Source organism: Protopterus annectens, chromosome 3.part0 (genome assembly GCF_019279795.1).
Source record: "Protopterus annectens isolate FY-2018-M chromosome 3.part0, PAN1.0, whole genome shotgun sequence".
NCBI classification, from domain to species: Eukaryota; Metazoa; Chordata; order Ceratodontiformes; family Protopteridae; genus Protopterus; species Protopterus annectens.
Genome location: NC_056731.1, coordinates 814,934,253 through 814,960,788, shown reverse-complemented (window position 1 = coordinate 814,960,788; position 26,536 = coordinate 814,934,253). Strand labels below are relative to the sequence as shown.

Here is a 26,536-nt window from a genome sequence, read left to right as displayed (position 1 = left end):
TTAAGACCAGGATTTTGGATGCTCCTTTACAGTCTGATGTGTTGTTTGGACCGCCTGTGGAAGCAGTTTTAAAGAAAATGGAGGACAAAGCTAAGTCTATGCAGACTGTTAAAGATTTTTGCAGGTGCAGCCTCCAAGTTTAGTAGAAATTGGCCTGCTAAGGGGTGGACATATCCTGCTTATGGTTCCCAGTCTAGGGGTAGGTCTAGACGTGGTAGGGGCAGGGCTCAAGGTTCGTTTAGGCCTAGATCAGACAGTTCACCTGCTCAGACTTCTGGTGAGGGCAGGGGTCAGTCCTTTCGTAAGCAGAACCAATGACCTGCCTTTTCAGCTGCCAGTGGACTCTCGTCTGGCAGCTCCTTTGGGAGGAAGATTGTCTCTTTTCAAAGAAAATTGGGATTTAATCACTCAAGACAGATGGGTGCTGGATATCATTCATCACGGGTACAGATTTTATTTCCACACAATGCCCCCTTTCAAAGGCATGCCAGATGTTCCTCCTCCACAAAGAAAAGAGGCTCACAAGCAAGTTTCTCAGTTACTCCAGATAGGGGCTATTCAGCCAGTCCCTGTGTCAGAAAGGGGCTTTGGATTTTATTCTCGCCTGTTCCTAGTACCAAAGAAGGGGAACACATGGAGACCAATTTTGGATTTATCTATCCTCAACACTTATCTGGACATTCCCAAGTTCAAGATGTTGACGTTACAGCAACTGTTACCTCTGCTGGGCAAGGATCACTGGATGGTAACTTTGGATCTCAAGGAAGCTTACCTTCATGTGCCCATAAGGCTAAGTTGCAGAAAGTATCTGCGGTTTCGAACTGGAGATTTTCATTATCAGTTCTCTGCATTGCCCTTTGGCTTATCTACTGCCCAGAGTATTCACAAAGGTTCTGGCTCCAGTGATAGCTTACTTCAGGCTTCAAGGCATTCAAATTTATCCTTACTTGGACGACTGCCTGATTCTGGCTCAAGAAAAGGAACACCTTCTACAGCATCTGGAATATGTCATAGCAGTGCTAAGATGCCTAGGGTATTCTGTGAACGAAATAAAGTCCAGTCTAGTACCCTCTCAAGACATGTGCTTTCTGGGTGTGAGACTGAATACAGCAGCCCAGATGGCCTTTTAACCCCGGACAAACAAAAGAGTCTGTCACTTTACTTCCATCAACTATCTCATCAGTCCGTGCTGACTGCAAGGACAGTCCTTCAAGCATTAGGGTTCATGGCATCTTGTATTCTGGTGCTTCCCAATGCCAAACTGCATATGAGGAAGCTGCAATGGTATCTCAAAATGTATGGACACAGCACTGCCAAGATTTGGACACTGTCATTCAAATAATACCTTGCCTTCAAAAGGAATTCTTGTGGTGGGCTCAGGAATGTCACCTAAACAAGGGACTCTCTGTGACCCGCCAGAGGCGAGTCAGATTTTAACGACAGATGCCTCGGACACTGCTTGGGGAGCTCATCTAAATGGAAAGTGGATACAAGACAAGTGGCCTGCCAGACTACAGCATCTACATATCAACATGAAGGAGATGTTAGCAGTCCAGTTTGCATTGATGGCGTTCAAGCAGTTACTTCTTCCAGGGCAGGTGTTGATTCTGACAGACAACACAACTGTCATGTGGTACATCAACAAGCAAGGGGGTACACATTCTTATCCTCTATGCAGGCAAGCAATGATTTTATGGGAGACTGCGTTAAGCCTGCAACTGACTCTTCAGGCAAGGTTTCTGCCAGGAGCACAGAACTCCCTAGCAGATGTATTAAGCAGACAAATCATGGATCCCCACAGTGGAAACTGGATCTTCATGTATTTCAGAAATTGACAGTGTCATGGGGAACTCCAGACATAGATCTGTTCGCTTCTCCACTAAACCACCAGCTGCCAAAGTATTGCACAAAGGGGTTTCATCACACAGCTTGGAAAGTGGATGCTCTGTCTTTCAGTTGGAAAAACCTTCATGTCTATGCCTTTCCACCTCTACCTCTTCTTCCAAAGGTATTACTAAAGGTCAGACAGGACAGGCCAAGGATGATTTTGATAGCTCCAGATTGGCCTCGGCAACACTGGTACCCACTTCTAAGGAGTCTTGTAAAGAAGCCTCCATGGCCTTTACCTCTGATTCCTCATCTGTTATCTCAGAAGGACGGTCATCTGCTCAATGTCAAGCTTCAATCTCTTCATCTCACAGCTTGGCATATTCTGTGTTGAAGCATGGTAGGTCTCAGCTTCCTCAACAAGTTTTAAATGTGATTATGGAAGCTAGAAGGCCTAGTACTAGGAGAGTGTACGCAGAAAAATGGAAGAGATTTTTATTTTGGAGTACAGCAAAGAATTTGGAGATTTCAGAGCCTAATTTGAGTGTGGCTCTTCAATATCTTACTGAATTATTGGACAAAGGTTTGTCTTTCTCTTCCATAAAGATTCATGCTGCAGCAATTTCAGCTCACTATGATTGTGACCCACCTTTGTTTTCGCATCCTTTGTTCAAGCAGTTTCTTAGAGGGGCAAAGAATATAAGACCCCCAATAGAGCTCCTACTCCTGCTTGGGATCTCAATTTTGTGTTGGAAAAACTTACTCTACAACCTTTTGAGCCTGCAGCTACTGCTGAATTGAAATATTTGTCATGGAAGACTGCTTTTCTGTTGGCTATTACTTCTGCAAGAAGGGTGTCTGAGTTGCAGGCCCTTATGGCAGTAGAGCCCTTTTGATTTTCCATAAGGACAGGGTATCATTACGCACTAATCCTTCCTTTATGCCTAAGGTGGTTTCTAGTGTGGCTTTAAACCAAACTATTCATTTGCCTACGTTTTTGCAGATCCTCAAAATAAAGGGGAAAAGATTTTGCACACTTTAGATGTACACAGGCAATTGCGTTATTATTTGAGCAGGACTAAAGATTTTAGGCAGTCTCAGCAGTTACTTGTTTCTTTTGCTTTAAGTTCACAGGGCAAGCCTGTGTCAAAACAAACTATTTCTAGGTGGATTGGCTTTTGCATTGCATTTTGTTATTCCCATCATGGCAAAGAGGTTCCAGCTGGGATTAGGCCTCATTCCACTAGGGCTACTGCCACTTCAACAGCATTTCTAAGGGGTGGCAACTAAGGATATTCTGGAAGCAGCTACTTGGAGTTCAGTGCATACTTTCTCTAGGCATTATCACCTGCCTATATACTCTAAGACTAGAGCTGGTTTTGCCACAGCTGTTTTACAAGGCATGTTGTCAGCTCCTGCTACTTTATAATTTGCCAGCCTCCCTTACCTCTGCTTTGGGATTCTACCCAATTGTCAGGACTGCAGCAAGGGAAGACGAAGAACATAGTACAGTTTTGTACCTACCATAAATGTAGATGTTCGCGGATTCCCTTGCTGCAGTCCAATTTACCCTCCCTCCTTCCCCTCTGTGTTTCAGGGTGGTTGTGTAGGTGAGTTTACATGCTTATATATTTTTTGTATATATTACTGTATATATTGTACATGTTTTTTGGTGCAGGTTGTTTTTGGGACTTGTCTTTTTGGGTCTTCTGACATCTGGGGCAAGAAAAGACTGAGGAAATGACGTCGGTCATGCGCATTAGTACCCTGACGTTCTGACGTCAGTCTAAGGCGCCATGACCGACGTCAGCCTTATACTCTGGTATTCGGGCCGACTGGGACGCGGACTATACCCAATTGTCAGGACTGCAGCAAGGGAATCCTCGAACATCTACATTTATGGTAGGTACAAAACTGTACTTTTCTATGTACCTGGAGTCTTTAGTGTTGGCCCCGGGGCCAAAGCACTGGAAGAGGAGAGCCTTCCTGTATTGCCTTACTTCAGTGTTTGGTTTCTGATGGGTCTATCTGTGTGCCTCCCAGAAACATCTTTGCAGTGGGCATTCCCATGGCTGCAGTCTGTGCAGATTAACATATATTGAAAAAAGTCCTGTCTGATGTTTGCTGATAGGATTTGATTTATAGAATGAGCTGTGCAGTGTTGTCCCCAGGGCCCTTTTCTAAGATCACTACTCTTTGGTATATACTTTGCTGATGTCACTGGTCTCTGACTAAGTTTGCTAACAACTGCTCATTATTCCTTCAATTGTGGATGGCCCAGGATGTTATGGCCTTGGCCAGCTAGATGAGAATGCAGAACAAATTTCAGGTTCAGACTGTTATATGTTGTGAGCTTTATAGCAAATGCTGTATTTATGCTTCCCGAAAGAGAGAGGGATTCACATCAACTGTTTGGAGCTCAGCATGGTCTTCATGGCCTTAAAGGCCTTACAGGCAAACGGGTCCATTTATCATCCACTCAGGCAACAAGTCTATATTGTATTGTCTGATCAAAGAAGGAGTTAGAGTTGTATTCCCTGTGCAGAGAAAGGATGTTTATCTGTCAGTGGGCCAAAAAAAGCAGCATGCCTCTGTCACCACTTCATATTCCCAAGGAAGCAAACAAGTCACCAGACTTGTACTACCTTTCCATTCCTATCCAGGAAATATGGGTATGGAGATAAAGCCTGATCTAATTTGTCTGTAAGTGGTGCAGTCCAAAGACTGTCCTCTTCATCACTCTAGAGGAAGTACTACTCCCTTTCTTCTGCAGAATATGTCTGGGATGAGCATAGTTGTGTATCTGGTGAGTGATATCATAGCATGCACCAGAATGCGTGTGTGGGCATTTCTAGACTTGTGATCTTCCATGTTTTTTTGAATTCTGGTTGGTTAATATAAACCAACCCAACCAGTGACCAGCAAAAAAAGTATTTTTATAGATCACTTATAATATAAATATTGAGCTTATTCTGGTTATTGCATATTTTCTCTTTTAATTTTTCATGTGGTGTTATTGCATTTATTGCAAATGAACATTAATTGTAATTGTTAAAATAATTTGGAGGGTTTTTCTGCTGTATTTTTGCATGCCAATTTTTGTGATAAGTGTTCATATCAGAAATGTTTCATAAGGTGTGTCTTTAGACACACAGTATCCTTTAAAATCCATACATGCCAGATTTGCAGTGAATTAATGTAGTTGTCTGAAAGCTAGACAACCACATTAGCAATGTCATTATTATCAGCTTGATGACATCCTAGTAAAAATTCATTTGTACTGCTTAAAATCTAAACAGTTATTCATTAATTACACAGTTCTTTAAGGTAATATTGCAAGTGTTCAGTTTTATTGAGGATATTATTAAACCAGTTTCATTTTCTGTCTTCAAAAAAAGTATGAAGTGTGCAAAATGTAACTGCTTTAAGAATGAGAATATAACTTAAACTGCCTCCCATCATAGCCACAGATGCCTCCTTTAAGACGTGTGTGTGCCATAGCCATGAAGTTGTTATTCCTTAAGTGTTTTTTCTTCATTTTCTTCTGTGTGTTCTCTCTTTGCTTTGTTTACTATTGTAAATACTATAAATAATACGTATTACAGGATTTCTGGTCTATATTACGTGATCGAATGATTAGGTGATCGAACACCTAAACATCAACCACGTAATATTGAACTGCAAAATTGCGAATGCCGCTGGGAAACGTTACCGTTGTCCACAAAAAAAAAAAATTACAGCCAAACTAAATGGGGGGCTTTGCCCCCCCTAACTAAATATACCAACTCTGAAATTGCTCCACAGTGGAGAAAACGGCAAAATCCAGCGAACGGCCAAGAGAAATCTTACCCTGCGTTAAATTGGCCGTTCACTGTTTTTTGCTTTTGATATTACATGGTCGATGTTTAGGTGTTTGATCACCTAATCATTCGATCATGTAATATAGAGCCCAGAATTTCACATATTGTATTTAACATTCTGTGTACTGTAGATAAAAATTGTACATCAAATATATTATTTAAATAGTATTTTAAATCTGTTTTATTAGTCTGTATGATTTTGGCTGATCTTGTTAAAGTCCATTGGGATGAGTGCTCTTATCTCAGTTAACAAATTAAAAATATAATTTGCATTATTTTATTGTATTTTGATGATTGAATGAAAGAGCCATAATGAACTAGATCCAATGTTTTCCATTTTCATCTGATTCAACTCCTGGGACTCTGATTTGACTCTGATCTGGCCTAGGCACCTTCAAATGCATGGATCTAGGGCTCCGACTCCTCCCCTACCCATAATCACTCTCTTCAACCCTCTGAATACCTCAAATCTTGTTTGCCACCTTTTTGGGATGGCTGTTTTTTTTCAGGGCTCTGATCTCCATCTATTTGGCGTGATAAGTCAAGCTTCATTTTTCTTCTTCTGAAATTAGACTTAAGTGTGCTCTCTTTCTACCCCTACCATCAGTGTTATAATGCATACATTTTGTTCTTTTTTGAATTACAGATATTTAGTTGTCTTGGTGAGTCAGACCTCTTACAGGGCCTTGTGTTAAGGTTAGTCATTTGTGCTTTCTGGCTGATATATTTAAGTTTATTTCCCTTTGGGCCTCTTTTTCTTCGTTAGCCTTATTATGTACAGTGGTTTTCCTTTTTGAGATCCAGTTAGGGGTCATCTCAGCTTTGTGTCCACAGGTTGACTTGAGAAGAAACCTTTCGACCCCTCCACTCAGGACTTCGGCCTCGATCTGCCTTCGAATCTCAGACCCATGGATTCAAGTTTACCTGGAGCACCTATGTTGGTGCCGATAGACATTGCTTCTTCTGATCTGTATTTATTCCACTCTTTTGACTCTGACAATGTTGGATCTGGAAGGGAATCAGACCTGAAGTGCTGGCATCAGAGTTGCCAAGCACATGTTGACTTCAAAGCAGTCAGAGTCATATCTGCCTCTCAGAGCCTCTGCTATAGATAGCTTAGTCCCAATATTGGCATTGGACCAGGGATAGGTCAGTGTCAAGGACATCCTCACCGTTCTGATATCTGACTCGGCATCTGAGGCCATCAAGAGAGCTCTGTCTTCGAGAGAAGGGGTGCTTCCTTCCTTTCCAATCAGATCCATCTGGGCCTCTTCCTTTTTCTGAGTTTGCCTCTGTGCCTTCTCATTGACAAAGGACAGTTGGCTCCAAAAATGTCCTGGGGGGAAATACTCTGAGTTCTGATTTGGATCCATTGTTTGATGCACCCCAACATCAGATCCATAAGAAACAGATGGGTAAATGGAGACACTTAGATTTATCACCCAAATCTGTCTTGGAAGATACCCCTTGATCCCACTTTGGAGATATCACTTTTGGTGATCTCCTAAAATATAGAATTAATGTAACAGGAGGAGGAGGTTGGTCCAGTGAAACACATTCCCTGGAAGAATCTGTGTTCCTGGAGGATTTTGGAGCTGACTCTTCTACTGCCTGGGTGGTTCCTCCTCCTGACATCCTTATTGACTTGGTGGCTTAGAGAGACTGGAAGGATCCTGACACAGTGGCGCTTATTTTAAAAAAGGCAGACAACATCTTAGCTGCTGCCAAGAATAGGACACACTGGAGTAAAGGTCCCCTAGTGGATACTATGGTCATAGCAGCAGCCACTAAGAAGGAACTCTCTGAAGAGATCACATCTTTTCATTCCCTAATAGGGAATCAAGGGCTCTGGACAGATTTGGAAAATGGACTTGTGCTTCATCGACCTTTTCATGCAGAGCGCTGAACTACTTGGCTCACATCACATGTTTTCAGAAAGCATTGACCAAAGACCATACTGATTTTCTCCTTGGTAACTTGCCAACAGATATGCAGAAGAAAGTGGAATCCCAGCTGTCTACCCTTTCATCTCTTTCCAATGTTTCCGTGCAGTTGCTTTCAAATGCAGATGATGGGACATCAACAACAGGCACAGGACAGCTATTCATTGCTATGCCTGGATGCAGTTGTGTGATTTTGCAGAAGACTTTAAGGCATCCTTCATTAATGCTTCCCTTGATTCTGCTGTTTTTTTTCTCCTATTTTTGGACCCAAGGTTAAAGACACACTAACTAGAAGCAAACAGGACAGTAACATCCTGTCTGCTGTAGGAATCTGCTTTACTCCTCAAAGGACCTTTTCCAGGAATCAAAGAGGAGAAAGGAAGATGCAGTTCAGAAAATCTGTTTTAACCAGAGCACTTCTTCAGACAAATCCTCCTGAGGCAGAGAGGAAGGTAACTTAAATGGAAATCATTCTAGAGGCAGAGGCAGTCCACAAAGGCAAGGATTTCACAAATCTTTTCAGTGAAATCATTTTAGTGCTCCTGAAGGTTTGCCTGGCTACTCTGGAGGCAGTCAGGGGGCACATATCGCTGCACACACAAACCTGACAGGCCATCACTATGGATTCTTGTGTGCTGCGGATAATCACCAGAGGATACACTATTTCCTTTCTTTACCCTCCACATTCAAGGAAAAGGATTTCCCAAGTGCCACCCCATCCATCAGCTGGAATTCGCAACAGTAGAAGTAAAAAAAAACTGCTAGACAAAAGAGCCATCCAGCAGGTCACACTAGAACAGGAAGGACCCAGTGGCTACTCCAGATTCTTTTTAGTGCCAAAGAAAAAAGGGGACCTTATGCCCACATTGGACCTCAGTCACTTAAACCTATTTGTGTAGCAGACCAAGTTCCAGATGATCATGGTTCAGTCTATCCTATCTCTTCTCAGGAAGAATGACTGGATGTGCTCAATAGATCTCCAGGATGCTTATTATCATGTGAAGATACACAAGCAATCAAGGAGATTTCGCTGTTTCAGGCTGGAAGCCAGTCATTTTCAGTTCAGGTTTCTACCCTTTGGGCTCACCACAGCCACCCAGGTGTTCACCAATGCATGGCAGTAGTCACAGCCATTCTTGGGCTGCAAGGGTTCCAGGTGGTCCTATATCTGGGCAATAGCTCCCAACCTCTCTGACCAGGGATCTACTTATTCAAAGGATGGACACTTTACTCCAATTTCTTCACAATCTAGGGATCACTGTAAATCTTTCCAAGAGTCATCTGACTCCCAAACTGTCCATAGATTTCATTGGATGCCACCTGGATACCTTGAATCAGAAGGTTTTTCTACCACACCCCAGAATTCAAACTTTCAAAGAGTAGCCAGCCAAGTCTTATACCACCCTTCTCTACCAGCATGACTAATTCTAAAGGTTGTTCACCACAAATGCTTCTCTTTTAGGATGGGGGGACATTACAAAGGGGAGACTGTTCAAAGTACCTAAACTGTTTGAGACCAACCAACACATCAGTGTTCTAGAGATGAGAGCAGTCCTTATAGTATTGCAGACTTTTAAAGCCTCTCTTCTAGAAGGTGTGATTTCAGTTCAGGCAGATAATATGTCAGTAATCTGGTACATAAACAAGCAGAGGGGGACTAGATCTTATCCCCTATGTCAGAAAGCAGTGAGAGTGTGGCAGTGTGCGATGTCTTCCCGCCACTTTCTTATAGCAGCAAATGTCCTGGTGACTTCCAAAGTGCTGGCAGTCAAGCTAAGCAGAGACATTTTTTTTGCATCACATGTGGTCCCTCAGTCAGTCAGTGGCAAACAAAATATTCTGCCACTGGAGCCAACCTTGCTGCAACCTGTTTGCTTCCCACCTGAATGACAAGTGCAGCAGTTACTTTGCCCTCATCTCTCTACAGGGTCAGTCACTGAGGGGGCTCTCTAGTCCACATTTGGCCTCCAGGAATTCTTTACGCCTTTCCCCTTTTCCCCTTAATCATGACATTCATTCAAAAGGTCAAGAGGTGCAAGGTGAAAGTGATCCTCATTGCTCCTTTTTTGGCCCCAGTAGATTTAGTTCCCATTTCTATGGACTCATCTTATACGTCCTCATTGGACACTGGCTCACAGACCAGATCTCCTATTACATCCTTCCAGGTATCCTCTCCCAGACCTGGACATCCTGAACCTAACTGCTTGGTTTCTTTAATTTTTTTAACGATGGCCAGAGATGCCAGGTTCTCAGTAGTATGCATTTTGACAGCTTCTGAGAAGGCTAGTACTAGGAAACTTTATAGAAGTAGGTGGAAAAGATTTTCATTCTGGGCCATAGACAAAGGATTAGATCCCTTTTCTGCTGCTCTGTCTTCTGTGTTAAGAGTTCCTTTCAGAATTGGTGAGTAAAGGCTGTTTTTTTCCCCCTATAAAAGTACAACTGGCAGTGATTTCTAATGTTTATATTGGGTATAACCACAAACCTATAGCATCATTAAGAGTTTTGAAAACTCTTCTTAGAAGAACATTTCTTAGATCTTTAATCAAGGATCCCATTCTCCCTTGGGATATTGCAATAATGTTACAAGCCCTCACAAAATCTCCATTTGAACCAGCAGATTCAGTGAATATTAAGTTCTTGATTTGGAAAGCAATCTTCTTGGTAGTAGTTACTTTAGCCAAGAGAATTTCAGAATTACAGGCCTTTTTTTTGCTAACCTGAATACTTGGTTTTACACAGAGTTTTTCTTGAAACCAAACCCTTCTTTTATCCCTAAAATGGTACCCGAATCCAACCTCAACCAACCCAGTATTCTTCCCAAGGTATTTGAACAAAGGAGAATATACCTTACATTTGGTTGATGTTCTCAGACAGCACAGATTTTATCTTTATAGAAAAGCTACAGAAAATCAGATCCAAAGCTAAACTAGATTATGGTCTGTCTAAGGCTACTCCTTCTAGATGGTTGTCAGATTGCAAAGACAAAAATAGTACAACATGGCTCTGTCGTTATGGTGAGTACATCATTTTGATTTATTTGCTTATTGGCTTGAGATACTAGCCAAAATCCATTTATTGTATGGCCCTGTCTGTAAGTTATAGTAAATATTAGGCATAAAAGTAACCTATAAGCACAGTAATATCATCTGACAGGTCAGTTCTTTGATAAGGAGGTGTAATGACAGCAAAACACATTCTTATCTTGTGAATGATCCCTTTTTGTTTTGCTTGCTTGAGACTTAAAGATCTCTAAAATGCATTCTTCATTTCTGTGTGTGCTAAAAAAATAGGGGCAATTTAAATATTTCCCATGATGCTTTAAAATGGAGGTCTGCAGATAAAAACAATGGGCATTTTACATGGTTCCTATAATGCTCTGGAAAAAATAGTGGATTGTGGAGTTTTATAGTTTTATGCACACTTTTTTAATGTTTGACAGAGATTTTCAGGCAGGGTCCTCTCTGTCTGATGCATGAGTGTTGCTTTCTTGTTTTCATTTGTACTACAAAGTAATAAGAATATCTACTTTTGTAAGCCAGACATTTTAATGCACAAGCCAGCTATTTTGTTTCTTTATGGAGTTTTAATAGCAATGCTGACATCTCTGACTCTGAGGAGTCTGTTTTTGCATTGTTGCAGTGTGTGTGTCATTGTGGGTTTCTGAGATGTTGTATTGAAATGGGGTGTGTGTGTGTGTGTGTGTGTGTGTGTGTGTGTGTGTGTGTGTGTGTGTGTGTGTGTGCGTGTGAGAAAATATTTTTTATAAACACATTGTTTTTGCTGGAGTCATTTTGCCTTGGTCTTCAATGCATCTACCATAAGTTATTGCTGTGAAATTAACAAAAGAAAAGTTTTAAGGTGTACAAAACTCTGTCATGCTGACTGTGCTCCTGCAGATTTTCTGTCACAGAACCAGCGCTGCATTACTGGCAGTTCTTGAAATAGAAAGCAACATTTCTTTTCGATTCTTGTTGCACATATGTTAAATTATAAACTTATGAATATGTTACACACTTATAATGCAGTACTTACAGTTACGTGCATAGGTATAGACAGTCACTTGTCATATATCTGTAGTGTGCAAATGAATTTTTAAGGCAGTAGCATTTTGTCCAGCATGACAGCAGCAAAGTGTCCTGGCTTTAGGCAGTAAATGCTATTGAAAGAGTACAGTTAAATCAGCAAGAAAGTTCACTGTGTCCAGATTTATGTATGCAAAATATTTTACTAACTATCCATTGGAAAGCTTCCAATGTAATAATTGTAATGTATGTGATTCATCTGTAATTCCATATTTAGGATATATGCTATAGAGGAAAATAATTTATGCTGGATTTGGGGAAGAGAAGAAGCAAGCAACACAGACGTTTCTGGTTATTTTTGTTGTATTTTGTCGTGGGATCCTTTACAGTAATACACTGGAGAAAATATTGCTTTCTGACAGCTTCTAGATCACTGGTGTATGAAGTATAACTAAAAAGATGTCTAAATAAGTCTGTAAGAATCCTAGAGTTCCAGCCCAACTTCACCTGTTAAATTTTCTCTTTTTGGGATTCTGAACTGTAAGCAAGTGGCCATTTTTTGAAATTAGATGATAAGAGTGTGGTTTTGGAAATTTTAATTCTTGATGAAAGTTAATCTTTTATATGAGCATACAAAACTATAAAAGAGTGTTTAAATTGCAAATTGGCAGGTATCATAGATAAGATTTGAGTCATTGTTCTTTGGAAGGGTTGTATAAACTTCAAAAATGATAGCTGTAGGGAAGAAAGTTTCTTGATGATGAAGGATTGGGTAAATAAAAAACTGTGACCATGGTTCCCTTGTTGCACATGTTAGATGGACAAACAAGCAGCTGTACAATATATGAAATAGGCGAATGTTTTAATTTATGGAGGAAGGGGCTAAAGGGGGAAAGGGTTAATCTGCATGGAAGAGTAATCTGGTACAGGTTTAAGTTGCTAAGTTTGTAAGGAACAATGTACAAGTTATTCTGATGAGACGGACTACTAATGCATAGCAAGAATTGATAGGGGTAATTTCATGCACTTTTTTTGCAGACAGTTTGAGGGTGTGAGCTCAGATATAATAATGTAGCAAAGATGAAAGGGAGTGAGTGCCATATGAGGTTAATTGTCAACAAGAAGACAAAGAAGTAAATGAAAAGGAGTAAGTGTACGTTAGTGAACCAAGTTTATTCATGCACTCCTGTAGATATGGCAAGTCTTTTCACAGGAGTTAGACATAGTGTGAAGCACATGTGTAGTAGCAAGTCAACAGTATTACTTCTTTTCCTAGGTTTTTGTCACTTTTTTGTTCTTTCATTAGTGGTACAAAGATAATCATAGTTTAGTGTAGTATTAATTGATACCTAACATGACCGAGTGTTGAATTTCTCTGCTTCGTCAGCAATATGCAGATTTGTTTATTGAAATGGTTTCTTAATGTGAGTAAAATAATAAATAATATCCACAGTAGTCAGTAAATGAGTAACTGTCAATGTGAAATATTACCAATAACCATAGGGGGATTATGATGGTAAAGCTTAAAATGTTAGTATACTTAACTGGTAACATCAAGAAATGATCATTGCCTCAGTTACTGGAAATTATTTTATTTCGACAAGCATTGTTAGCTGCAGATTGAGTATCAGCAAAAGCTGCAAGTTGCTTCTAAATATTTATTAATAGCTTTATGCTTAATTATTTGTTGATGGTTTCATAATCGCTTTTTGCTTGAGTTTAATAGTATATTCTCTTAGTTTGGCTTGCTTATTAAGTTGATGTGTGGCATTATCTTGTCAACCAAGACAGAGGCTTGGAATGGGTTAACTGCTTATATGGAATGCATAGTACGTGTCTGGCACATCATTTGAATTACTTTTATTGCACACATTTATATACTTGCTCATCTGTTAATAGAGAATTTCTCTGTCCCATTTATAGCGCAAAAAGTTTGATGGCATGAAATTGAGCTATATTTATTTTTGTATAACTGTAACTAAGTTTATATATTCTTGTCCACTGATATTTTAATTGAAGTTAAAAATCTGCTGCTTAATTTATTTTGTGAAGCTGTGACCCATGAGCAGGAGTTCCCATCAGATAACGTTCCTTATTAGTTATTTTTCTGTAAACATTGCATAGTCTATATGGAATTTGTGTGTTTTAACACATTTATTCATCACCTTGAGGTCCTTGTCTTTCAGGATTTTTTTTTCCAGTCACATCTTTTCATTTCAGGGGTCTTGGATTTTCTTTTTTTTTTTTTTTTTTTTTTACCCTTTGCAGCAATGACGCTTTGAAATGCAGATGTCTATTTTTTTTTAATTCTCGTTTATCAAAATGTACAGATAAATTGCATGTGACATTCACACCAGTTGAAGATTGCCATGGATTTCATTTTAAAATTAGCTAACATTATGGGCATGTGTCTTCTTCCAGTCACCATAGAAAATGAGTACTGCCCGTGCCATAGCCTTTGTTTTAACAGAAAATACAGCTACCAAATCTTTTCTGCATTCTGTAATATGCTGTGTATGCCAGTGTGTTGTATGTTGCATTACTTTAAAGATGTGATTACATTTAAGTGTTTAGTACATATTGTTGTGAAATTGTTTTCATTGGCAGGATTTGAGATGTATATATGTGAAAATAATGTATACATTTTTTCCATTTGTATATATGTAATGCACAGAATATCACATATGACATGTTTGTTTTGACTACCATATTACTCATTTGAATAAGTAGGTTTATAGGTAATAATAATTCTGATAAATTGTTTTCTCAGTGTGAACCATTCTTCCCTTTATTGGTGGTAAATGTTTTGAGAAGATTGTAACTGTTGGCAGTACTATTCAGTCCATGACAGCATTTTTGACACAGTGGAGAAGATAGGTTAATTAGTGTCAAAGAAGTGCTTCAGTTACCTTTTTATTTGCAGTTTAAGTATTACAGAGCTGCAGGTCATTACTACAAAAGGTCATGACCGGTATGTTTTCCCAGCAGGGTATGTGCTCTCTGTATAATCCGCTTCACTCTCTCCTTTTCTCAGTCATTACACAGCACACAAGCCTGGCTTTATGATTGAATCTCTCCCCTAAAAAAAAAATTCTTCCACTCTAGAGTGACAGCTTCTAGCTGTTGCGTGCGAGAGAGTTCAGCTGGTGCTGTGTGGTCTGGGTGTGTGGTCTGCAAGCCGGCTGAGAGGCTGCTAACAGGGGTGGATGAGAAAAGAGCACCACTGTTTACATTGATTCGCTTTGGACGCCGGAACTGTGCCCAATGTTTCTCCGGTACTTGGTTTCACAAGATAGAGCCTCCAACCCTCACAGCTGCTGAGCAGACTGATTTAGTGTCTCCCTACCATCATTTCCATATTGTCTTCGTCAATGCCAGCCCGTTTCTTCTTGGTGACTAAGATGTGCAAATATAGGCTGCTTTAATGTTAGCTTGCCAGAAATAGGAGAAAGTGATATAAGCTGGATCAGATGAGTTTTTTTTTTTTTTAAACTGTAAATAGATCAAGGGTATTTGTGTTTGCTCTCTTTGCTGTCTTACTAGTCATTTTTGTAACAGCATGTAGCTACAGTTAACTTAGCAGTTACATCTTTGTTGATCTTTGTAAACCTGCATTTTGTTTTGTTGTTTTTTGTATGTATACCTGCAATGTATGTGTTGAATATGGCTGTATAACGTTAACTGGTTCTGGTTAAGCAGGAAATAAAACGTGCTGCTGGTTACTTTTTCTTTTTCTTTCTTTTTTTTTTGAGTTTGGTAAACCTACAGGTGCAAATCAACAGGAATATTGTTAAAACTACCATAAGCTTTATGTAAAAGTATATGACTTGCTTCTGAAAGGAGATGCAAATAAATTGCAAAGTTTAGAATATGGTAATTTTGTAGTGTCTGTGTTTTATATTTGCTTTCATTGTTTTCTGGCATAATAATGTAGCTGTTGTAGTAAACAAGTCTTATAAAATCAAGTATAGCTAAAGCTAAGTGGATTCCTTATGATAATAAAGAAAAATTGTCCACCTAGATATGATTAGGGTATTTTCCAGATACTAGATTAGATGAGGGTAGAAAACGGAAAAAAAATCATATTTAATTTTTTTTACATGTCACAGACCTTAGTCTTGACTCAAAGCTAATTTGCCTCACATTCATAAGTCTCACCTTCAACATTTTTCTCATTTCTTCTTTTTACACATTGCTGATTAGGCAAACATGGCTAGCACAGTTAGTGGTGCTAAATAGTTGAAAGCATTTGTTTATTTCTGTGCTCCTAGAATAAATGCATCACTGATGTACAGGTATGGAGCATGGTATACCACCCAGTATGTAGTAATAGTAGTGGTGGATAAGTAAAACCATTGACTGTTTACTGGCATGTTACTGGTATTGCATCATATCATTTCTAGTGTTGCCGGCTAGATAAAAGCATTTCTTCATACAGATGCCAGATAGAGGAGAACATTGTGGGGAACTAGTCGATTACATAACTGCTGTTGCATGATTGCCATTACTGCAAATGAATACCATTGAAAAACATTTTTCAGCGGTCATTGAGGTTGCCATTTTTCTCATTGTCAATTGACCTTGGAGTTACTGTATATACATTGGGAAGGTGGGGAATCTTCCATTAACAAAAAAGTGTTTTAACGCTGAAAGTGGTTTTCAGTGATCTGTATTAGCAGCATCGTCTTAAATCTGTGTTAGCAAGCTGGTGTGAATCTACATTTTTTTGCAGTGGTAATAAAATTGTACTGAGTGAATCGCAGCAATAGTTTATACTAGTGCTTGGGTGGCACAGTGGTGTAGTGGTTAGCATTGTTGCCTCACAGCAAGAGGTTCTCCAGTTCGATTCTCAGCTGGAGCGCCTTCTGTGTGCAGTCTGCATGTCCTCCCTGTGTTCGCCTGGGTTTCCTCGAGATGCTCCTGATTCCTCCCACATTCCCAAGACATGCTGCAGGTGGGGAGTGGACATTCTAATGGCCCCAAGTGTGAGTGTACGCATGTGTGTGTGCCTTCTGAAGAAGGTTGGGCACTGGTCTGGCAACTCAACACTGTAAAATTCTACTGCCACTCATTCTGAGGACCATTAATCCGCTGTGGCAACCCTAACGGGAGCATTTGAAATGAGAAGAAAAAGTAGTGTATTAGTACTTGCATAGGAAATAATATAATGATCTGAAGTTGTTGTTTTCATTTGATCTTCAACCTGCGGGACTCTGATCCGGCACAGATCTGACTTGGCCGTATACTCCAGCATTGGATCCAAAATCCAAACTCCTCCCTTACCCATAATGCCCTGTTTTCCCTCCTCCCCTTAGACCTCTTTTGCCTCTCATTTCGAACAGCATGGGTTCCAGTTGCTCCAAGCTCCTTAGGGTTCTAAGTGGTTATAAGTTCTCTTTTTTGAGTCCTTTCTTCTCATTTTTTCAGCTCTATTCCCACCGTTTTCTTTCTCGCATCGGCATCGGTAAAACTGTATTAAAAAAACCCTCTCCTTTCTGTCTTTCTTCTCCCTTTGTGAGAGTGTGTGTGTCTGTGTGTATCCTGTTTCCTATCTCCATGGCTGAGACTTCCAAGCCAGGGTTCAGGAAGTGTGCAGAGTTTGGGCATAAGCTTCCTCCTTTGGATGACCACACTCTGTGCGTGGTGTATTTGGGGGTGCTGCACTTGGATTACTTCTGTTCAGTTTGCGTGGGCTTCAATCTCTGTGCCCTCATTGACAGGAGAAATAAACTGATTCTCAAAGGCCTTCTTCCTCCATTGACTAAGGCCTTTTCTTCCTCCACTCTGGCATCTAGGACTCAAACTCCCACTAAGAAGTACGGGAATGGAGAGAAGGCCCATCATAAGGAAAGGAATTGTCCGAGAAAGAGATTCTCTGAACAGGCATCTTTGGTTGAGCCTTCCGCTACGACACATCCTGAGCCGGGCTGGAGTTGTCCTCTGCTCCAGTCTCCTTGCTTTTCCCCAGAGCCAGAGACTTCTTGGGCTAGGTCTCCTATCCCGGCCTCCCCTTGGCGTCATTCTCAGATGGGGTTGGTGGCTTCTTCGGGCTGGTCCACTTACAGCCTGTTCGAAGCTGAGGTGGACATTATGATGTTGAAGTTTCTTTGGGCCCAGATTCAGATAGGAGTCTTGCCTGCTCCATCCCCCTCCAGAGCTGTGAGCACGCAGTCTAGTTTCCTTCCAATTTCTCCTACTCCAATCAGACTTTTGGCTTTGGAATCTTTGGATCTGAGGTTCTTGATTATTGAGGGGTTGGCACGATGGTCCCTTGCAGCTCGACTCTGACCATTACCTTGAGCAGTTCAGTTCTGATGTTTTTGGAGCGGACTGACTCTCGGAGCAGTAGCTTTGGTATCCGCTCCAAGAGGCTGGCATTGACTAAGGGAATCTTGGAGTCATCCCTTCCCCTGGGAAGCTCGGCTCCGGCTCCCATTTTGGTGCCCGGGGCATCAGTCAGGCATTCTCCCGTTTTGGCTCTGGCTGCTGTGCTCCCTGGGGTTGGCGTTTGGGGTGGTGGAGTGGGTCCTCTCAGCTCCTTTGAGAGCCTTGACACTCTCTTCCTCAGATTCCACCATGGCTCCTCCTTTTTCTGGGCTGGAGTCTTCTGTCCTGCCCCCTCAGGGACAGCCTGCTGCCAGCCTGCCTCAGGAGGTTCCTATTCAGGAATTACCTGAAGCTTCCGAGTCTCCCCCCCCCCGGAGTTCCCCCCTGAAGAGGCTCCTCGGAAGCATATGTCCAAAAGGAGGCACTTAGACTCCCCTCCGGAGTCTCTCACTGATGATGCAGACTTGGATGAAGGGGAAGGTTGCCCCGGTCACCCCCAGACGATGTCTCCTTTGGGGACATCATGGAAATCCTTTGATAGTGTGGTGGATGGTCTACCCTCAAACCAACCCTGACGAGTCTGTATTCCTGGAGGCATTTGGCACAGGACCTTCTACTTCCTGGGTGCCCCCCCCCCCCCCACAGATCCTTTGATGGACCTCATTTCTAGTATGCCATGGAAGGAACTGGACCCGGTTGAGCCCATCCCCAAGCGCCCGGGCAAGGTGCTCAGTGCCCTGTTGGACAAGCTTCATTGGTCTAAGGGGTCTCCATTCAATGCCATGGTGGTTGGAGCAGCCACTAAGAAGGAGCTGGCTCAGGAAATCTCCTCTGTCCATCTTCCGGACAAGGGAGTCTAGGGGGATGAATCATTTTTAGAAGTGAACCTAAGCTTCAGTCACCTTTGCTTTATGTGCGCTTGAATTATTTGGCCTGTGTTTTCAGACTGCAGAGGGACCTGATCAAGGAGGTCACCGAGTCTACCCCAGGGTCCACGTCGGAAGAGGAGAAGAAGGTTTTTGCCTCCCACATGGACACCCTAACTGCTGTTTCTAACACATCCATGAGGCTACTGTCTTGTGCGAGGGTACCTCTAGGGCTGCCAGGATGGGCTTGGCCATTAGGTGGCATGCCTGGCTCCCGCTTTGTGATTTTTTTCAGAGCCCGTCAAGGCGTCTTTCATGAATGCTCCCTATGATGGTTCCACCTTGTTTGGCAAAGCTGTTTGTGACACGTTGATCCAGAATGAGAAAGATGGGAAGACCTTGTCTGCCATCAGGATCCGCTTCTCTACTCTGCAAAAGTCCTTTTTCAAGGCATCAGCGTGGAGTCAAGAAGATGTGGTTTTGGAAATCTCAGGATTTTCCCCAGGAAGGGTTCGTCTCCCCCCAGGGGCAGAGGGGGATATGACAGACGCTGCCCTCGTGGCAGAGGGGTATGAAGAATCAGGGATATTCTTCGTGTTTCATTGTTGCAGTCATCACCCTTGGGTTATCTGCCTGCAGGTAGCCCTCAGTCGGCCAGAATACCAGAGTCTTGGGATTTCCACGTCGGATGCTGTCACTGCTTCCATGACGTCAGGTCGTCAGGGGTATAAAACATGCAGCCGATGTCATTACATCAGCTTTTCTTGCCGTGTGGGAGCCCAAAGCAGAAGCAGTTCACAAGTGCCGGTCGGCCGCTACCTGAAATTTTAATTTTTTGAGTTTCAGACCTGAAGTCTTCTAAAGCTAAGTACCCTGTTGGGGATCCTTTTTTCTTGCTCTAAGTACCCTGTTGGGGATCCTTTTTTCTTGCTCTAACCGATGTCAGAAAAAGTTAACAATTATCTTGCCTGTGGAAAGCAAATACCTCAAAGAGATTTTCATTCTTACTGCATCATCTGTCTAGGCCCAGACCATGATGATCCTCGCTGTAGATTTTGTGCCTTGTTTAACGCCCGAACTATTCGTCGTCGGGCTATCTTTGTCACTACATTTTTTCACACTCGCTCTCCGTATTCTGAAATGGCTTCGATAAACCATCTGACTACCGATCTTCCAAAAAAGGTAAGGATAAAGACAGAGACAGACCGCATAGGTCCAAAACTGCCGACGACCCTTCCGTTAAGCTAGTCGCCAGTCCACCGGTACTTAGTGAGACACTTCTGCAGCCCCTGATACCTGCTTCTACAGATTCGCAGGCCTCTGCTGAGACCCATTCAGAGTCTGGTATGCTACGAGATGCTTCTTTGACTATGGAACCTGCGGATGTCTCTACCATGGATGGGTCCGGAGCCGCTGTGCAGGCACCGGCTTTTGAGGGTGTATTCTGACCTTCTGATGTTTTCATTAAACCAACAGCTTCATTTTTGACTAAAACTACTGAGTTTCTCAGGCCCAGAGTTCAGACTACGCCTAGAAAACCGACTACCAAAGCGCCTGCTCAAGCCCCCTTGCCACAGAAACAAATGCTTAGAATGGCTGAAGACCGTATAACTTTAATTAGGGGAAGCTAGCCTTCCCCCTATAAAAGGCAAATAATTGATTTTCCTTCTGATTCTACAGAGTCCGATGACTCTGATCCCTCTGATTACCAGGACGTACCCTTATCTACCTAGGAGGATTCAGATGCAGAGGATTCCATACCCTCTGCTTCCCCTCCAGAGGACTTTTATTTTGGTGAAACCTTGCATACTTTAAGAGAGCATTTCCACTGGGAATGTCAGGACTACCCTTTAGTCCAAAAAGAGACTCAGAGAATTTTTAGACTTGCCTCAGCACAGGCCTGTAGCTATACCCCTGTCCTGGACAATGGAATCCAGTCTTACTCCAGATACTTTACCACCAGCTCCTAGAAAGCCTGACAGGTACTACAGAATACCTGACTCTCTCAAATTTCTCTCTAAGTATCCCAGTGCAGATCCAGAGACTTTTACCCAGGGACCTAAAGGCATTAAGGCTACTACAGCCAAAAACCCTACCCCTTCGGACAGGGATTCTAGAGCTTTAGACAGATGGATTAAGAAGGTATATACCACTTCTACTCTTGCCATCAGGGCTTTGAATTGACAGTTTCACATGTTGAAGTACCAGCAGCATGGTATGGAACTAACTAAACGAAAAAATGTTGTTGCTTCCAGAATGTACAGAAAATAAAGATTTACAAGAGTTGATGCATTCTGCAAACCAAATTAGTATACTTTGCAGTGTGGATTTGATGCCTTAGAAGCATCTTGCAGGGTTGCCGTCACTGGGTCTGTACTGAGAAGGTATGCTTGGCTGAAGGAGCAAATCTTGCCAGACCATGTCAAAGCAAAATTACTAGATGCTCCATTAAACCAGGAAAGTTTGTTTGGCGCAAAAGCAGAAGTTGTTCTTAAAAAGATGGAGGAAAAGCTAAATCTATGCAAACTGTTAAAGATTTCTGACAGATGCAGCCACCTAGATTCAGTAGGCATTGGCCTTCTAAAAACTGGTCCTTTCCAGTCCCTCCCAGGCATTCTCAGTCCAAACCCAGGGGGAACAGGCCACCAAGACTACAATCTCAGGGTATGCAGAGATCTAAACAATGGAGTGCTTCCTCCTCTAAAACAGGGAGTGGTAAGCCACCCCCTTATGGAAAAAGTTCTCAATGACTTGTCTAATTTGCTTCCCAGCAAGGCCCAAGTGCTTGCACCCCTAGGAAGAAAACTCACCCTGCATGCAAAAAAATGGATGTCCATTACCCAGGACCAATGGGTCCTAAACATTGTATCCCAGGGAAACAGATTCCACTTCCACTCACTGCCAACCCTAAGCGGGTTGCCAGACCTTCCTCAAAACCAGTGGGCAGAGGCTCAAAAGCAAGTACTTTCTCTTCTCAGTATCAGGGCTATTCAACCTGTGCCAATAGAGCAAAGGGGACAGGATTTCTACTCCAGACTGTTCCTGGTGCCCAGAAAAGAGGGCTCTTGGAGCCCTATCCTAGAGCTGTCAATTCTCAATACCTTCTTGGTGGTCCCAAAATTTAAAATGCTGACTCTGTAACAGCTTCTTCCTATGCTAGCCAAGGACACTTGTCTAGCCACCCTAGACCTAAAAGAAGTTTATCTGCACATCCCCATAAGGGAATCTTGCAGGAAATATCTACGTTTCAGGGCAGGCTCTATGCACTATCAGTTCTCTGCACTTCCCTTTGGCTTATCTACTGCACCCAGGATATTCACAAAGTACCTGGCTCCAGCCTTTGCATACTGCAGGCAGAGAAATATTCAAATTTACCCATACTTGGACGATTGCCTGATTCAGGCGGACAGTCAGGAATTGCTACTTCAGCACCTGGCATTTGTAAAGAGACTTCTCTGGGGTACACCATCACTGAAAAGAAATCACAACTGGTGCCCAACCAAAAGATTGTATTCCTGGGAGCAAGCTTGAACACAGCTTCCTAGATGGCATTCCTAACACCAGAAAAACAGGTTTGACAAACTACTTCAAACTAATGGCCACCAAAACCCAGCTATTTGCAAGAAAAATACTGCAAGCCCTAGGGTTCATGGCCTCATGCATTCTACTAATTCCATATGCAAGACAGTATATGAGAAAACTTCAGTGGTACTTAAAAAGTCTCTGGTGTCAACATTCTCAGGACCTGAAAACACAGATTCCTGTCATTCCTTGTCTAAGGGCAGAGTTCCTTTGGTGGGCAGAGGCATGCAACCACAACAAGGGACTTCCTTTCACTCAACCCCTTGCAGCCCAAACCCTGACAAGAGATGCATCAGACTATGTGTGGGGGATTGCATATCTATCAAAAAGAAATGTTAGCTGTACAGAATGCTCTGACAGCCTTCAAATACCTTATCCTTCCAGGACAACTCCTGATAATAACAGACAACACCACAGTTATGTGGTACATAAACAAGCAGGGGGAACTCATTCCTACCCACTCTGCAGGTTAGCCATGGCTTTGTGGAACACAGCCTTAAGCAATCAAGTGCACCTGCAAGCTCAATTCTTGCCAAGCAAACAAAATTTACTGGCAGATGACTTGAGCAGAAATCTACTGGTCCCACACGAGTGGAAGCTGGAACCCAACTCATTCAAACTTCTACTCCACAGTTGGGGGACTCCACAGGTGGACCTCTTTGCCTTCCCCCAAAACCATCAATTGAGAAAATTTTGCACCAGAAATCCCCACAGCCAAGAGTGGAAAGTGGATGCCCTATCCTTTACTTGGGAAAACCTGTTAATTTATGTCTTTCCCCCTCTGCCCCTCCTCTCAAAAGTACCAATTAAAAGTACCGATCAAGCAGGACAGGCCAAGGACAATCCTTACTGCCCCAGACTGGCCACGTCAGCACTGGTACCCACTCCTACTCAGTCTGACAACAGTGCCACCCTGGCACCTACATCAGACCCCCCTCCCTGCTGTCCCAGCAGGAGGGACAGATTTTGCATCCACAGTTGCAAACCCTGAACCTTGCAGCCTGGCTTATCCCCTGAATACACCACCAGCTACCCTCAGTAAACAGGTGATGGATGTCATCCTTGAGGCCAGAAGGCCTAGTACTAGGAAGTCCTATTCAGAAAAGTGGAAAAGATATTGTTCTTGGAGCCATTCTCAAGGAAAGGACACAGCTGTGTCCACCTTACCTCAAATCCTGAATTGCCTAGCAGAGCTACTCCACAAAGGCCTCTCCTTCTCATCTATTAAAATTCGTACCTCTGCCATCTCAGCTCATTACAGTACTGAGCCACCTCAGGTTTCTCACCCTCTCATCAAACAGTTCCTGAGAGAAGCAATTTAATGCCCCCGAGGAGAGCTCCCACCCCCACCTGGAACCTTAACTTTGTACTAGAGAATCTCACGCTTCCCCCTTTTGAGCCTGCTGCTGCAGCAGAGTTAAAATTCCTCTCTTGGAAAACAGCATTACTTCTAGCCATCACTTCAGAAGTGTGTCTGATTTACAGGCACTAATGGCTGTGGAACCCTTCATTATTTTCCATGCGGACAGGGTTTCCCTCAGGACTAACCCATCATTTATGCCCATGCTGGTATCCAGTGTGGCTTTAAACCAATCCATCCATATACCAACCTTTTTCCCTAATCCTCAGAATAAAGGGGAAAGGATTCTGCACTCCTTGGACGTGCACAGACAACTCAGGTTCTACCTTAACAGAACTAAACCTGTCAGAAAATCTGACCAGCTGCTAGTCAGCTTTGCTACAGGGGCAGAGGGCAAAGCTATTTCAAAGCAAACCATTTCCAAATAGATAGCACACTGCATCCATTTCTACTACAAACATCATGGAAATCCTACCCCACAGGGGATCAGAACTCATTCCACTAGGGCTACCTCAATCTGTACAGCATTTCTCAGGGGAGTCTGTACCAGGGACATCCTGGAAGCTGCAACCTGGAGTTCTGTACACACCTTTACCAAGCATTACCACTTACCTATTTTTTTGCCACAGCAGTCTTACAAGGCCTGATAGCCAATTGTTTTGCCACAGCAGTCTTACAAGGCCTGATAGCCAACCAATACTTCTTGACTGCCTCCACCCTTTCTCAGCTTTGGGAATCAACCCGAGTGTGATGACTGCAACAGTGAAACACGAAGAACGTAGTACAGTTGTATACACTTACCATAAATGTAGATGTTTTGAGTGTATTCACTGTTGCAGTCCTGGTTACCCTCCCTCCAGCCCCCTAACCTTCTATTCTTTTTACCTATCCTCTTTTTGGCCATATCTTATGGCATTGGTATTTACTTTTTACTGGAGGTGTTCACACCATGTAATTGCTTCCTATTTTGGGGGCTTCTGATATCTGGGGCAAGAAAAACTGATGTAATGGCACCGGCTGCATGTTTTATACTCCTGACGACCTGACATCATGGAAGAGGTGACAGCATCCGACGCGGAAATCCCACGACTCTGGTATTCGGGCAAACTGAGGGCTACCTGCAGGCAGATAACCCAAGTGTGATGACTGCAACAGTGAATACACTCGAACATCTACATTTATGGTAAGTGTACACAACTGTACTGTCTTGAGATTCGTTCTCGGATATACCCTTTCAGCAATCCTGAGGGATTGCCCGACTGCTTGCCTCTGGAGGCAGTTGGAGGGTCATCTGTCGCTGCACCCAACAGCCTGAGAGTCCATCATGAACAATCATTTCCAGAGGTTACTCTTTCTCCTTCATTCATCCTCCTTCTCCATAAAGACACCTCCTAGACGTTCCACCCGGTCAGGCAGGAGGAGACAGCCATAGAAATCGCCAGGCTTCTCTCAAAATGAGTCATCCAGCCCGTTCCCCCCAGACCATTCCAGATCAGGCATTTATTCCAGGTTCTTTTTGGTGCCAAAGAAAATGGGGGACTTAAGACCCATTCTGGATCTTAATACCCTGAACCTGTCATTGCCAAGATAAAGTTTCGGATGGTCACCCCTTCAGTCCATTCTGCCCTTCCTGCAGATGAATGACTGGATGTGCTCAGTAGACCTACAGGATGAGTAATATCACATCAAGGTGAACAGACACTCCTGACGGTTCTTTCACTTCCAGCTGAGAGCCAATCATTTTCAGTTCAGAGTGCTTCCCTTTGGACTCATCACTGCCCCCCCAGGGTGTTTACCAAAGTGATGGTGGTAGTGGTGGCTCACCTGCGACTGGAGGGGTTTCAAGTCTTTTCCTACTTGGACAATTGTCTCCTTTCTGCTCCCTTCAGACATCGACTGATTCAGGCCAGGGATAAACTTCTCCATCTAGCTCCATCCCTGGGCATCACAATAAATCTTGCCAAGTCACATCTTGCACCTGTTCAGATATTGGACTTCATCAGGGCATGGTTGGATACTACACAGGGCAGGGTGTTTCTGCCTTCAGACAGGCTGTTATCACTTCGTCATCACATACATTGCATTCTACAGTCCTAGCTTCCCCCTTCAGGTTTGGTTCTTCGAGTGTTGGGGTCCATGGCAGCCACGGTCACCCTTCTTCCAACTGTGTGCCTCCACGTGAGGGTTCTCCAGGGGACCTTCAATGGTCACTCTTCGCTCTCCCCTTGTTGCATCCTGTTTGGTTGTCTTGAGTTTGTCAGGACTGTCTTCTATGGTGGCTTCAGTCCCCAGACCTTCTTCTGGGCTGCCCTTTTCTTCTTCTTTCCCCCACGATCTGGAGACCATGGATGCCTCCCTGCTTGGGTGGGAGGAGCATTGCACGGGAAGGTCCAAGGCACGTGGTCTTCCCTGGAGATCAGTCTCCATATCAGTGTCCTGGGGATGAGGGCGGTGCTTTTGGCATTGCAAGCTCTCCACGCCTCCCTCCCTACTGGGACATTTGCCATCCAGACAGACAATACGGCCATAGTCTGGTACATCAACAAACAGGGGGGAACCAGATCTTATCCCCTCTGTTGCAAGACCATGAGACTGTGGGAGTGGGTGATCTCCTCCGCCCGTTTTCTGGTGGCAGTACGCATTCAGGGGAACTCCAGCATTCTAGTGGACAGGCTCAGCAGATCTATTCTGATTCCCTATAAGTGATCTTTGAATGTGTCAGTAATGGACAGGATTTTCTTAAGTC

General features: G+C 42.9%; 1 protein-coding gene across 2 annotated transcripts in view; it reads left to right on the top strand.

The window, feature by feature from the left end:
* EXOC2 (exocyst complex component 2) overlaps nucleotides 1-26,536 on the top strand; it is a 2,261,550-nt gene that overhangs the window by 213,773 nt on the left and 2,021,241 nt on the right. The window lies entirely within an intron of this gene.